General features: G+C 43.5%; 4 non-coding genes across 4 annotated transcripts; all 4 read left to right on the top strand.

The window, feature by feature from the left end:
• Positions 1–2,977: 2,977 nt before the first annotated feature.
• Positions 2,978–3,168, top strand: LOC130378109 (U2 spliceosomal RNA). The gene has a single exon (XR_008894502.1). It is a non-coding gene; the product is annotated as a U2 spliceosomal RNA (small nuclear RNA).
• A 344-nt stretch (positions 3,169–3,512) lies between these two features.
• Positions 3,513–3,677, top strand: LOC130378083 (U1 spliceosomal RNA). The gene has a single exon (XR_008894480.1). It is a non-coding gene; the product is annotated as a U1 spliceosomal RNA (small nuclear RNA).
• Positions 3,678–12,914: 9,237 nt separating this feature from the next.
• LOC130378105 (U2 spliceosomal RNA) lies at positions 12,915–13,105 on the top strand. Its single transcript, XR_008894499.1, has one exon. It is a non-coding gene; the product is annotated as a U2 spliceosomal RNA (small nuclear RNA).
• Positions 13,106–13,449: 344 nt separating this feature from the next.
• LOC130378082 (U1 spliceosomal RNA) lies at positions 13,450–13,614 on the top strand. Its single transcript, XR_008894479.1, has one exon. It is a non-coding gene; the product is annotated as a U1 spliceosomal RNA (small nuclear RNA).
• Positions 13,615–15,378: the final 1,764 nt, after the last annotated feature.

Raw genomic sequence — 15,378 nt, 5'->3', positions numbered from 1 at the left:
GCGCAGGAGCCTCCGGGAACGGTGCGTCCGACAGCACTTTCAGGTGAGGAGTCACCTTGTGGCCGAAGGAGCAGTCGCTCCTTCTGCCACTTCAGCAGCTCGTTCTGCTCTCCCTGCTGGCAGTACTGGAACAGCAGCCACACCAGCCAGCCGACATCATTCTCCACAAGCCACCTGAAGGTCTGACCGGCGTACTACCCGAACGTGATGACCAGCTGACCTTTCCACAGCTCAGCCCCCGACCTCTTGGCAGCCGCCTCTGCTGTCTTGAGATCCAGCCATTTAGGGTCAACAACAGTGCTGCTGCGGGCCTCTGCCACAGACCTTGCTGCCTCTGTACAGTACAGCCTGGCCTCTCCTTGCCGGTACAAAATGATGTTGGGGTACTGGTGTAGCTGTTGATGGCTGACCAGCGATGGTTTAGTGGCCAAGCTCTTCCCGCAGACATCACAGGTAAAGGTCTCCCTGGCGTCTGCATGGATCTTCAGATGACTCGCCAGTTTGGACTTTTCACTGAATGTCTTGTCGCACACGGTGCACTGATGTGTAGGCTCCTCCATGTTCCATCTGGTACAGTAAAACATGAATACATGAGTACAACAAGCAGATCATTTAGATTGACAATATGTAGCCCTTTATTATACAGAAATGTGCTGTTGGTGTTTTAGCCTAGGTGGACAACACGCTCGCCAGATTGTTATCTATGTTGTTAGAAATTAGCTACTGTCTACCAGGTATGCAGCGCATCCCATGCAACAAGAGATTAACACGGTCGCCAAATTGCTTTATGTTACACTTACTCTCGCATCAGCTGTTGTCTAAACAGTCACATTTACCCAAATCAACACATATCCACATCAAATTGTCCAAGAAAACGTTGATGGTCGCCGAAAAGCAACAAGTTTGCAGGTATGCGACGTATGCCCTTACTCATTGTAAACAGTGTCGTTAGCCGCGCCTAGCTATCGTTACAAAACACACATTAATCAGCTTATTATTTCAACGACCCCTGGGTACATATAGTCATGCCATACACCGTTGGAAAGCTTAGATTACCACGATTAAAAGGAGACCACCCACGAGTAATATGGTTGCTCGCAGACAAAACGGCGATAGGTTGACTGAAGTCTACCCAGCAGCTAAAAACGTAACCGCTACGTCTTCCCTTTATACACAACGACCGTGTTATGACACGGCCGAAATCTTTTTCGGCCGTGTCTGGCGGAGGGAGGGATGTTGGCAGCGCAGGAGCCTCCGGGAACGGTGCGTCCGACAGCACTTTCAGGTGAGGAGTCACCTTGTGGCCGAAGGAGCAGTCGCTCCTTCTGCCACTTCAGCAGCTCGTTCTGCTCTCCCTGCTGGCAGTACTGGAACAGCAGCCACACCAGCCAGCCGACATCATTCTCCACAAGCCACCTGAAGGTCTGACCGGCGTACTACCCGAACGTGATGACCAGCTGACCTTTCCACAGCTCAGCCCCCGACCTCTTGGCAGCCGCCTCTGCTGTCTTGAGATCCAGCCATTTAGGGTCAACAACAGTGCTGCTGCGGGCCTCTGCCACAGACCTTGCTGCCTCTGTACAGTACAGCCTGGCCTCTCCTTGCCGGTACAAAATGATGTTGGGGTACTGGTGTAGCTGTTGATGGCTGACCAGCGATGGTTTAGTGGCCAAGCTCTTCCCGCAGACATCACAGGTAAAGGTCTCCCTGGCGTCTGCATGGATCTTCAGATGACTCGCCAGTTTGGACTTTTCACTGAATGTCTTGTCGCACACGGTGCACTGATGTGTAGGCTCCTCCATGTTCCATCTGGTACAGTAAAACATGAATACATGAGTACAACAAGCAGATCATTTAGATTGACAATATGTAGCCCTTTATTATACAGAAATGTGCTGTTGGTGTTTTAGCCTAGGTGGACAACACGCTCGCCAGATTGTTATCTATGTTGTTAGAAATTAGCTACTGTCTACCAGGTATGCAGCGCATCCCATGCAACAAGAGATTAACACGGTCGCCAAATTGCTTTATGTTACACTTACTCTCGCATCAGCTGTTGTCTAAACAGTCACATTTACCCAAATCAACACATATCCACATCAAATTGTCCAAGAAAACGTTGATGGTCGCCGAAAAGCAACAAGTTTGCAGGTATGCGACGTATGCCCTTACTCATTGTAAACAGTGTCGTTAGCCGCGCCTAGCTATCGTTACAAAACACACATTAATCAGCTTATTATTTCAACGACCCCTGGGTACATATAGTCATGCCATACACCGTTGGAAAGCTTAGATTACCACGATTAAAAGGAGACCACCCACGAGTAATATGGTTGCTCGCAGACAAAACGGCGATAGGTTGACTGAAGTCTACCCAGCAGCTAAAAACGTAACCGCTACGTCTTCCCTTTATACACAACGACCGTGTTATGACACGGCCGAAATCTTTTCTCTTTCTACAAAATCGAAACAGCTTAATACAAACCTTAAAAAAAAAAGGTCTAATTATCAACTAGCAAACGGTGAAGGCGATACAATTTACCTGAGTGAAACCACGTGCTGTAAGCTATTTTCTTTTTCAACTCGAGCTCATTGGCTGCAATAGAGTTCCGGGTGTTGACGTTGTTGGGGCGGGGAAATCGTGGGCACCACCATTTTGGCAGTATTCGATAGTATTGTTGGTTTATTTATTTTTTAACATTTTTTTGGTGAAGCACTGCTTCACCTGTAGTCTTATAGAAGCCTCCACTGCTCCAAACTCTATTTGTGAAACATGCAGACGGCCTAGTGAGACTGCCAGCAGGCAGCAGCAAAGAGATGTAGCGACCTCGGTTTATTTCTTCAGCTTTCACATACACACAAACACGCACACAGGGTGCTTGGTCGTTCTTTTTTTTTTTTTTTTCGTTGTCTGTTAAACCGCCACGTGGAGCGACGTGTCTGGGAACCTCGCCTCTTGGTCTGAGCGTGTGTAGGCATCGCTTCTCGGCCTTTTGGCTAAGATCAAGTGTAGTATCTGTTCTTATCAGTTTAATATCTGATACGTCCCCTACCAGGGGACCATATATTAAATTGATTTTTGGAACTGGGAGATGGAAAAGAGGCTTGCCCCGTCCACTCCACGCATCGACCTGGTATTGCAGTACCTCCAGGACCGGTGCACCCCTCTCTCACTGTGAAAAACAAAACTAAACTCCTCCTGAGAGTACACCCGTCCGCCTGTAGACAATAAAGTGTCATTTACAATTCATAAACGCACTGTTTACAATTATTCCAACGATATTCTGTTGTTTAAGAAAGAAAAAAGGATTCTTTCTGTGGCGTGTCGATAACTCGGATCTCCAGGTTTCCTTTCGTTATGCTTCCATCTCGCTGATTTCAGATTCTCCTGTCATCGTGTGACCGGTGGTCTACAATGTTTATTAAAGTCTAGACATCTCCGAATGCTTTGCAACCGTTCTCCACGGGAACACGCGTGGGCATCGTTCAGCCCACCTGAACGTGTTCAACTCATACTTACCTGGCAAGGGAGATACCATGATCAAGAAGGTGGTTCACCCATAGCGAGGCTCAGCCATTGCACTGAGGCTGTTGCTGACCCGTGCGAATTCCCCAAATGTGGGAATCTCGATTGCATAATTTCTGGTAGTGGGGGACTGCGTTCGCGCTCTCCCCTGATCATGTTGTTCTAAAGAAATAATAGCTATGAATGGCTTCATCGTGCTATATTGCAGTCCATACCATGTTTTGCATCGCTACGTTTCTTCAAAAGATCACGCAAACGATGACGCCCAAGCAGTGTAATGCATTGCGTTCAAATATGGAACTCTGAGTCTGGAATAACGCATTCATTCATTCATTCATTCATTCATTCATTCATTCATTCATTTCTTTCATTCATTATGGATCCTTATTTCCAGAAATATTATGTGCAAGGCCTTGATTATCAAAATCCGCTAGTCTGCTGAATGTTTTGTTTATTATTTTCATACTTTGAGTTGATGTAGCTGATGAGATTCATATTATCAAGTGGAAAAGTGTTTAATTGTTACATTTTTGGGCTGAATTAAGAAAAATAATAAGAATGTATTCAGTGCACTCACTTTGTCTGGATGACAGAGCCATTCACAGAATTCATTATTTTGACCACACAGGGAGTGCAGCCAGCAAAGTGGGGGTGTATTCACACCTCTGGTTGCGGGAGAGAAGACACAAGGACTTCTAATTTCTTTGGTGTGTTTTTTCTTTCCACTACCCCACCCCTTGTGAAAGCCAAGCACAAAGAGACTCAAATTCTTTTACAACTTTTATTTTTCACCCCAAATGGGTTTCATTGAAAAGGCAATGCATATAAAACACAAGTAAACAAGATCTGTTTAATTAAAAGCTCGCCCACCACAACAAGGTAGAGATCTACAGGCGAGAACACGAGACCATGAGACGAGAGACAAACATGTACTACCATTTGCAAACATTTAGTTAAACATGGAGCTGACAGACATGCACACATCAAAAGGAAAGGCACATATAAATAACATTAATAATAATGCAAAAATCTCAACATTTGAAGAACACACACTTGTACTCAAGATACAACTCAACAATTGGCTTGTACAGGCTAAAGTTCAATAATGAACATGATTATCCAAAGACTCAGGTGACCAATCAACAAATAAAGGCTCAAGCTGTTCCTCCCTTTTGTGTTTTTTTGTGTTTTCTTAGGCAAACTTTTGTTAAAACTGAAGCAGACAAATACATACAAACATCACAAACACATGAAGCTGACAAAGACAAACAACATGCATGACAAAAACACAGATTATCTGAACATGAACAACCACCAAAGGGTATGTAAACTGATTGTGTTAGATTGGAACTGATTAAGGCAAGGCAAGGCAAGGCAACTTTATTTATATAGCACTTTTCATACACAAGGCAGACTCAAAGTGCTTCACATATAAACATTGTCATACAATAAAATAAAATAATAATAGATAAGTAAAAGAAAAACATTTGCAAAGAAATGGGTAAATTAAAAAGGCATTTTAGTATTAAAATAAAAAATAGAGGCAAAGTTAAAAAGCTTTTTAGAAAGTGCAATGTATTTAAGATTTTAGCAGAAGGCTATAGCAAACATAAAAGTCTTCAGTCTTGTTTTAAAGGTGCTCAGAGTTGGGGCATGTCTTAAATCCTCTGGGAGTTTATTCCAGCTATTTGTTGCATAGTAACTAAATCCTGCTTTCCCATGTTTTGTGTTTACTCTGGGGATAATTAACAGATTGGTCTCAGAGGATCTTAGTGGTCTAGAAGGCTGATGTAGTGGAAGCATATCAGTTAAATATTTTGGGCCTAAACCATGTAGGGATTTATAGGTTAGCAACATGATTTTAAAATCAATTCTCTGACCTACAGGAAGCCAATGTAACGATTTCAGAATTGGTGTAATATGATCAAATTTTTTGGTCTTTGTTAGAACTCTAGCAGCAGCATTCTGAACAAGCTGAAGCTTCCTCAGAGTTTGTTTTGGGAGACCTGTGAGGAGACCATTGCAGTAATCAAGCTTACTAGTGATAAAGGCATGTACAAGTTTTTGTAAGTCTTCGGTGGACATGAGCCCTCTAAGTCTTGCTACATTTTTAAGGTGATAATATGCCGATTTTGTAACTGATTTGATGTGACTGTCAAAATGTAAATCTGAATCCATGATAACCCCTAGATTTCTGGCTTTGATTGAGGTTTTCAGGGACAGAGAGTGAAGGTGTTGGGTTACTTTAAGCCTTTCCGTTTTAGAACCAAATACAATTATCTCTGTTTTGTCCTCATTTAGTTGAAGGAAATTTCGGCACATCCATTCCTTCACTTGCTCAATGCACTGGCACAGCAGATCTATGGGCCGATAGTCATTTGGTGATAGCGATACATAGATTTGCGTGTCATCAGCATAGCAATGATGGTCAATATTGTTATTTTGCATGATTTGCCCTAGTGGGAGCATGTAGATGTTGAATAAAGAGGGTCCTAAGATCGAACCTTGTGGTACTCCACATGTCACGTTGGTTGATTCTGATACAAAGTCGCCAATGGAAACAAAGTAGTTCCTATTTTGTAGGTAGGACCTGAACCAATTTAAGACAGTGCCTGAAAGCCCCACCCAGTTTTCTAACCTTTCCAGAAGTAATGTATGGTCTACAGTGTCGAATGCAGCACTGAGGTCAAGTAGCATTAGTATTGAGGTTTTGCCAGAGTCTGTGTTAAGACGGATGTCGTTTACAACTTTAATAAGGGCGGTCTCAGTGCTGTGCAGGGGTCGAAATCCTGATTGGAAGGTGTCATAGCAACCAGTTGATGCCAGGAAGTGATTTAGTTGCTGGAGGACAACTTTCTCAATGATTTTACTTATGAAGGGTAGATTTGATATTGGTCTGTAGTTGTTAATAATAGAGGCATCTAGGCTCCGCTTTTTTAAAAGGGGTTTAATAACTGCAGTTTTCAAAGCTTTTGGGAACTTGCCTGACTGGAGAGAGTTGTTAACTATCTGCAATATGTCTACTGCTAGGCAGTCGAAAACATTCTTAAAGAGGTTGGTAGGTATAGTATCAAGGCAACAGGTGGATGGCTTTAGTTGTGTCACATTTTCCACAAGATTTTGAGAGTCTATAACATCAAAGCATGCCATCCTTGCCACGTAATTTTTGCCTGAACAGGGTGGTAGTCCAACATTTTTGTTTGACGTGGAGATATTGATGGCGCGTCTGATACCTTCAATTTTATCAATATAAAAAGCTGCAAACTCATTGCATTTCTGCGTGGAATGGAGATCAGGTGGAATTTCTGTTGGGGGGTTGGTCAGTCTGTCAACAGTTGCAAATAGGGTTTTTGCATTATTAGTGTTGGTTTTAATGATATTGGAGAAAAATGTTTCTCTAGCATTTTTAAGTCTAAATTGTAGGCACGGAGGCTCTCTTTATAGATATCATGGTGAATATGAAGTTTTGTTTTACGCCAGATGCGTTCAACCTTCCTGCATTCTTTTTTCTGTGCTGTTACAGAAGCAGCTTTTCTCCAGGGTGCCTTTTGCTTTCCAGAAATCGTTTTAACCTTATAAGGTGCAATGATATCTATGACTTTCAAAATTTTCAAATTAAAGTTTTCTACAAGATCATCAGCAGAACATGGGTTTAGAGGTGGTAGCAAGGAGATGGCCTTTTTAAAAAGTACATTAGAATCTTCATTGATATACCGTTTTTTGACAGTGTTTGATTTTGTCTGTATGTCGGGAATAAAAGATATGTTAAAGAAAACACAAAAGTGGTCAGACAAGGAAGGATCAGTCACAGAGAGATCAGAAACATTGAGGCCCTTTGTGATAACCAGGTCTAGAGTGTGCCCCTTACGATGAGTAGCCTCTTTCACATGTTGAGACAGTTCAAATGTGTCCAAAATGGTAAAAAGTTTTTTGGCACACTTGTCATTCAAATCATCAGTATGAAAATTGAAGTCACCAGTTATAACTAGACAGTCAAATTCTGTGGAGATGCTAGACAATAATTCTGTGAAGTCATCGAAAAAATTTGCAGAATATGTGGGTGGCCTGTAAATAATTAATAGGAGAACTCTGGGGGAGCATTTCAATACAGCACTAAGGTATTCGAACGATGGAAAATCACCAAATAACATCTGTTTCCCCTGAAATACATTTTTAAATATAGCAGCAACCCCTCCACCTCTTTTTCCAGATCTACATGCATCAAAAAAGTTATAGTCGGGAGGAGCTGTCTCTATCAGAACGGTTGCACTGTTATTTTGTTCCAGCCATGTTTCAGTTAAAAACATAAAATCCAGTTTAGAAGTGTTAATAAGATCATTAACTAAAAATGATTTGTTATTAAGAGACCTCACATTAAGTAGAGCCATCCTGATGGTGCTGTTGATAGGCTTTAAGGTTGTTTTTGGTTTGGAGGCAATAGATATGAGATTTGTGAGGTTAGCAGTGTGTCTAAGTTTCCCTTTGTTTACTCTCTTAGTGGTTACAGCATGAATGCGAAAGTTGCCCTGCTTTGACGTAGGCAACCTTGGGTTCAGCAGATTATGAGAAACTTCCTTTATACTGTGTCTACGGCTGAACCCTTTTTTGTCTCAGTAATACTCAGGACTACTATCAGTACGGTGGTGGGGGTGGGGCGCCATCCTCCTGGGTGTTAGCGTCCTGCGGCCATGACGTGGCGATGCTATCATTGACACAGATGCAAGTTTGATGCCAGCATATTCCAGTTTCTTAAATTCGGCTGGAAAATCGCAAAGGGAGACATCGGAGACTCTATCCCAGCTGGAGTTGTTGTTGTGGCTATGGGAGAGATGAGGCTGGAGGTCATCGTCGATGGGGGAATGCAGAGGAGGGGGGTGGCCGTTCCTCGCCAAGCCAGCATCAGCGATGGGGGAGGGCACAGTGTTGATGGCGTCGGGCGGGCTGTTGTCTCTCTTCAAGGTCTGTGGGCTGTCTGCTATCTGTGTGTCAGATAGTGGCAGAGTAGTTGTGTGGGGGAGGCTGTAGTCTCGCTTCTTCTCAACCAGTGCTCTGATTGTGGCCTGTGCGTCAGACCATGGCAAGATTGTGGCCTGTGCGTAAAGCGAGAAGAGAAGATTGTCCCTCAACAGTTTTGAGCCTAACCTGTTTGGGTGTAGGCCATCTGCTTTGAAAAGATATTTGCGCCCCCAGAATAAGTTGAAATTGTCAATAAAGTCCCTTCCTCTTTCATTGCAGACTCTGGAAAGCCATGTATTCAGTGCAAGTAGACGACTGAATCTGTTTATTCCCCTGTCAACTGTTGGTATGGGTCCACTGATGGAAGACTTGATGTGAATTTTGTCCAGTGTATCCAATAGATCAATGTAATCCCTCTTCAGAATTTCTGACTGTTCTCTTTGAACATCATTAAATCCTGCATGCACAATAATCTGTGAGATTTTGGGGTTCTCCAATATGACTTTGTCTAGTTTATGGTTGATATGACTAACCATTCCATATGGGAAGATGCATGTTTTGATCTTCTTACCGGTTATATCCTTGATAGTTGAGTCTCCTATAATCAGAATGTCTGGTTCATCTGCTTTCTCTGAGATGGGCCCTTGTTGGACGGTGGCAGACACATGCGCAGCCCGCCTCCGTGGCGACTGGTTGTTCCATGTCTGTCCGTACCGTCTGTGCGGTACGGACAGACGGTACGGACAGGTTAAAAAGATTGGCCTTGATATTGAAAATAGACCAGAATGGATACTACAAAGTTTTTTTGCTTTTTTTTTAACGATATAAATAAATAGATAGTGCTTGCTGAAGCACTTTAATAACCCACACAAAGACAGAGACAAACACACACAAACAAGCCTCTTTCTCTCTCTTACAGATGGCACAGGAACAGTGGCATCACAGAGGTAAGTTATTCACACACACACACACACACACACACACACACACACACACACACACACACACACACACACACACACACACACACACACACACACACACACACACACACACACACACACACACACACTAGGGCTGGGCGATATGGACCAAAAGTCATATCTCGATATCTTCAAGCAGAATATCGATATAAGATATATATCGATATTTGTCGAAGGCGGGGGGGTGCGGCGCGCTCCGTGCGCAGATTTGATATTACTATTTCTACCGTTCGGAATTGAATACAGTTTGATGGTTGAATAAACCGTGGACTAGACACTGCCTCCGCCTCGTATTAGAGAACATTATAATATATAACATCACGGCCAAAAGCTTTGTGCGCCTCCGAAATATAATGGACAGAATTGCAACCCTTTGGTTGCGACAGTTTTTAAGCACTCTCCCCAAATTACGTGATTTTGTAATTCGTCAGACAACTTATATCCAAACCATTTTCATACTATGGAGCTGTTGGTCTTTCGCTTGCAAACAAGCTCCTCGGAGCTGCAAGCTTCATGCGCAGGCGGACTCCATAGCTGTGTTCGAAATCGTTCCCTATCACGGATATAGTGCACTATATAGGGTGCTCGCCATTTTGTAGTGGTGTTCGAATTCTCAGTGGTTAATTTCATGCACAATATAGTGCACTTAAAATACCCAATAAATAGTGAACGATTTCGAACACGGCTCATGTTTCAAAAAGTGACGTGAGTCAGTGGAGGGGGCCGGGGGCAGGCAGAGGCTGTGTGTGTGAGCCGGAGGCAGAGCGGGAGAGACATAAGCAGAGTTACGAAATAGCAGGCGGCAGGCGCGGTTCGAAACTGGTGTTATTTGGAACAAATGTGCTGTAATTTCAACGCAAATTAAATTATATCGATATTAACGATATGGTCTCGTTTCATATCGCGTTTGAAAAAATATCGATATATTTTAAATATCGATATATCGCCCAGCCCTAACACACACACACACACACACACACACACACACACACACACACACACACACACACACAGTCCTCCTTTCCAACTCTGCATCCACGACACTCTTAAAGAGTTCAAAGTTGTCATACACCACATTGTCGAAGCCAGGGGTAGTGGACTTCCTAGTGGATGGACAGTAGGAAAACATTTTCTGCATGCTTCCAGCCACTTTGTCCTTGAAAGGGTTGTACCTCTTCCACTGTCCACCACAGTTTGGCATGTGGCAAGGCCCACATGGCCTTGAGGACTTGTTAGGCATGAATGCCTTCACTGTTGGTGCAGGAGGGACAAAGCTCTGGCTGCAGGATGTCCCACGAAACAGGACGGAGGGGGCCTGTGGCTGTGCGGGGAAGACCTGCAGTATGGGTGCTGCCGACACAGGGGGTGGGCCGTAGGTCAACGCAGCGGGTGGCCTCGGCTGGAGGTGGGTGGGCGCAGAAGGCCTCGGCAGAATGGGGGTGAGTGCAGCAGGCTTCGGCCGGGTGGAGGACGACAACCCAGTGGGCTGAACGGGTCGGTTCGCGGGAGTCACAGGCTGTGGCACATCAACAAATAATCTGGAAACATAAAATACACATGTGATCAGTATTGATATGACGTGTGTGCTATTTGCTTTCCACAGCCAACAGGTGAAACAAAGTGCTTATGACAACTTACCTCCGCTTCTCACCACGTCTCTTTCCAGCCTCGTGATGGATGAGCCGGTACTGGACCTGAGGCCGGTCTGGCGGAGGGAGGGATGTTGGCAGCGCAGGAGCCTCCGGGAACGGTGCGTCCGACAGCACTTTCAGGTGAGGAGTCACCTTGTGGCCGAAGGAGCAGTCGCTCCTTCTGCCACTTCAGCAGCTCGTTCTGCTCTCCCTGCTGGCAGTACTGGAACAGCAGCCACACCAGCCAGCCGACATCATTCTCCACAAGCCACCTGAAGGTCTGACCGGCGTACTACCCGAACGTGATGACCAGCTGACCTTTCCACAGCTCAGCCCCCGACCTCTTGGCAGCCGCCTCTGCTGTCTTGAGATCCAGCCATTTAGGGTCAACAACAGTGCTGCTGCGGGCCTCTGCCACAGACCTTGCTGCCTCTGTACAGTACAGCCTGGCCTCTCCTTGCCGGTACAAAATGATGTTGGGGTACTGGTGTAGCTGTTGATGGCTGACCAGCGATGGTTTAGTGGCCAAGCTCTTCCCGCAGACATCACAGGTAAAGGTCTCCCTGGCGTCTGCATGGATCTTCAGATGACTCGCCAGTTTGGACTTTTCACTGAATGTCTTGTCGCACACGGTGCACTGATGTGTAGGCTCCTCCATGTTCCATCTGGTACAGTAAAACATGAATACATGAGTACAACAAGCAGATCATTTAGATTGACAATATGTAGCCCTTTATTATACAGAAATGTGCTGTTGGTGTTTTAGCCTAGGTGGACAACACGCTCGCCAGATTGTTATCTATGTTGTTAGAAATTAGCTACTGTCTACCAGGTATGCAGCGCATCCCATGCAACAAGAGATTAACACGGTCGCCAAATTGCTTTATGTTACACTTACTCTCGCATCAGCTGTTGTCTAAACAGTCACATTTACCCAAATCAACACATATCCACATCAAATTGTCCAAGAAAACGTTGATGGTCGCCGAAAAGCAACAAGTTTGCAGGTATGCGACGTATGCCCTTACTCATTGTAAACAGTGTCGTTAGCCGCGCCTAGCTATCGTTACAAAACACACATTAATCAGCTTATTATTTCAACGACCCCTGGGTACATATAGTCATGCCATACACCGTTGGAAAGCTTAGATTACCACGATTAAAAGGAGACCACCCACGAGTCATATGGTTGCTCGCAGACAAAACGGCGATAGCTAAAAACGTAACCGCTACGTCTTCCCTTTATACACAACGACCGTGTTATGACACGGCCGAAATCTTTTCTCTTTCTACAAAATCGAAACAGCTTAATACAAACCTTAAAAAAAAAGGTCTAATTATCAACTAGCAAACGGTGAAGGCGATACAATTTACCTGAGTGAAACCACGTGCTGTAAGCTATTTTCTTTTTCAACTCGAGCTCATTGGCTGCAATGGCTGCAATAGAGTTCCGGGTGTTGACGTTGTTGGGGCGGGGAAATCGTGGGCACCACCATTTTGGCAGTATTCGATAGTATTGTTGGTTTATTTATTTTTTAAAATTTTTTTGGTGAAGCACTGCTTCACCTGTAGTCTTATAGAAGCCTCCACTGCTCCAAACTCTATTTGTGAAACATGCAGACGGCCTAGTGAGACTGCCAGCAGGCAGCAGCAAAGAGATGTAGCGACCTCGGTTTATTTCTTCAGCTTTCACATACACACAAACACGCACACAGGGTGCTTGGTCGTTCTTTTTTTTTTTTTTTTCGTTGTCTGTTAAACCGCCACGTGGAGCGACGTGTCTGGGAACCTCGCCTCTTGGTCTGAGCGTGTGTAGGCATCGCTTCTCGGCCTTTTGGCTAAGATCAAGTGTAGTATCTGTTCTTATCAGTTTAATATCTGATACGTCCCCTACCCGGGGACCATATATTAAATTGATTTTTGGAACTGGGAGATGGAAAAGGGGCTTGCCCCGTCCACTCCACGCATCGACCTGGTATTGCAGTACCTCCAGGACCGGTGCACCCCTCTCTCACTGTGAAAAACAAAACTAAACTCCTCCTGAGAGTACACCCGTCCGCCTGTAGACAATAAAGTGTCATTTACAATTCATAAACGCACTGTTTACAATTATTCCAACGATATTCTGTTGTTTAAGAAAGAAAAAAGGATTCTTTCTGTGGCGTGTCGATAACTCGGATCTCCAGGTTTCCTTTCGTTATGCTTCCATCTCGCTGATTTCAGATTCTCCTGTCATCGTGTGACCGGTGGTCTACAATGTTTATTAAAGTCTAGACATCTCCGAATGCTTTGCAACCGTTCTCCACGGGAACACGCGTGGGCATCGTTCAGCCCACCTGAACGTGTTCAACTCATACTTACCTGGCAAGGGAGATACCATGATCAAGAAGGTGGTTCACCCATAGCGAGGCTCAGCCATTGCACTGAGGCTGTTGCTGACCCGTGCGAATTCCCCAAATGTGGGAATCTCGATTGCATAATTTCTGGTAGTGGGGGACTGCGTTCGCGCTCTCCCCTGATCATGTTGTTCTAAAGAAATAATAGCTATGAATGGCTTCATCGTGCTATATTGCAGTCCATACCATGTTTTGCATCGCTACGTTTCTTCAAAAGATCACGCAAACGATGACGCCCAAGCAGTGTAATGCATTGCGTTCAAATATGGAACTCTGAGTCTGGAATAACGCATTCATTCATTCATTCATTCATTCATTCATTCATTCATTTCTTTCATTCATTATGGATCCTTATTTCCAGAAATATTATGTGCAAGGCCTTGATTATCAAAATCCGCTAGTCTGCTGAATGTTTTGTTTATTATTTTCATACTTTGAGTTGATGTAGCTGATGAGATTCATATTATCAAGTGGAAAAGTGTTTAATTGTTACATTTTTGGGCTGAATTAAGAAAAATAATAAGAATGTATTCAGTGCACTCACTTTGTCTGGATGACAGAGCCATTCACAGAATTCATTATTTTGACCACACAGGGAGTGCAGCCAGCAAAGTGGGGGTGTATTCACACCTCTGGTTGCGGGAGAGAAGACACAAGGACTTCTAATTTCTTTGGTGTGTTTTTTCTTTCCACTACCCCACCCCTTGTGAAAGCCAAGCACAAAGAGACTCAAATTCTTTTACAACTTTTATTTTTCACCCCAAATGGGTTTCATTGAAAAGGCAATGCATATAAAACACAAGTAAACAAGATCTGTTTAATTAAAAGCTCGCCCACCACAACAAGGTAGAGATCTACAGGCGAGAACACGAGACCATGAGACGAGAGACAAACATGTACTACCATTTGCAAACATTTAGTTAAACATGGAGCTGACAGACATGCACACATCAAAAGGAAAGGCACATATAAATAACATTAATAATAATGCAAAAATCTCAACATTTGAAGAACACACACTTGTACTCAAGATACAACTCAACAATTGGCTTGTACAGGCTAAAGTTCAATAATGAACATGATTATCCAAAGACTCAGGTGACCAATCAACAAATAAAGGCTCAAGCTGTTCCTCCCTTTTGTGTTTTTTTGTGTTTTCTTAGGCAAACTTTTGTTAAAACTGAAGCAGACAAATACATACAAACATCACAAACACATGAAGCTGACAAAGACAAACAACATGCATGACAAAAACACAGATTATCTGAACATGAACAACCACCAAAGGGTATGTAAACTGATTGTGTTAGATTGGAACTGATTAAGGCAAGGCAAGGCAAGGCAACTTTATTTATATAGCACTTTTCATACACAAGGCAGACTCAAAGTGCTTCACATATAAACATTGTCATACAATAAAATAAAATAATAATAGATAAGTAAAAGAAAAACATATGCAAAGAAATGGGTAAATTAAAAAGGCATTTTAGTATTAAAATAAAAAATAGAGGCAAAGTTAAAAAGCTTTTTAGAAAGTGCAATGTATTTAAGATTTTAGCAGAAGGCTATAGCAAACATAAAAGTCTTCAGTCTTGTTTTAAAGGTGCTCAGAGTTGGGGCATGTCTTAAATCCTCTGGGAGTTTATTCCAGCTATTTGTTGCATAGTAACTAAATCCTGCTTTCCCATGTTTTGTGTTTACTCTGGGGATAATTAACAGATTGGTCTCAGAGGATCTTAGTGGTCTAGAAGGCTGATGTAGTGGAAGCATATCAGTTAAATATTTTGGGCCTAAACCATGTAGGGATTTATAGGTTAGCAACATGATTTTAAAATCAATTCTCTGACCTACAGGAAGCCAATGTAACGATTTCAGAATTGGTGTAA

Source organism: Gadus chalcogrammus, unplaced genomic scaffold (assembly GCF_026213295.1).
Source record: "Gadus chalcogrammus isolate NIFS_2021 unplaced genomic scaffold, NIFS_Gcha_1.0 GACHA065, whole genome shotgun sequence".
Lineage (NCBI taxonomy): Eukaryota > Metazoa > Chordata > Actinopteri > Gadiformes > Gadidae > Gadus > Gadus chalcogrammus.
This window is presented reverse-complemented; position numbering and strand designations above follow the sequence as displayed.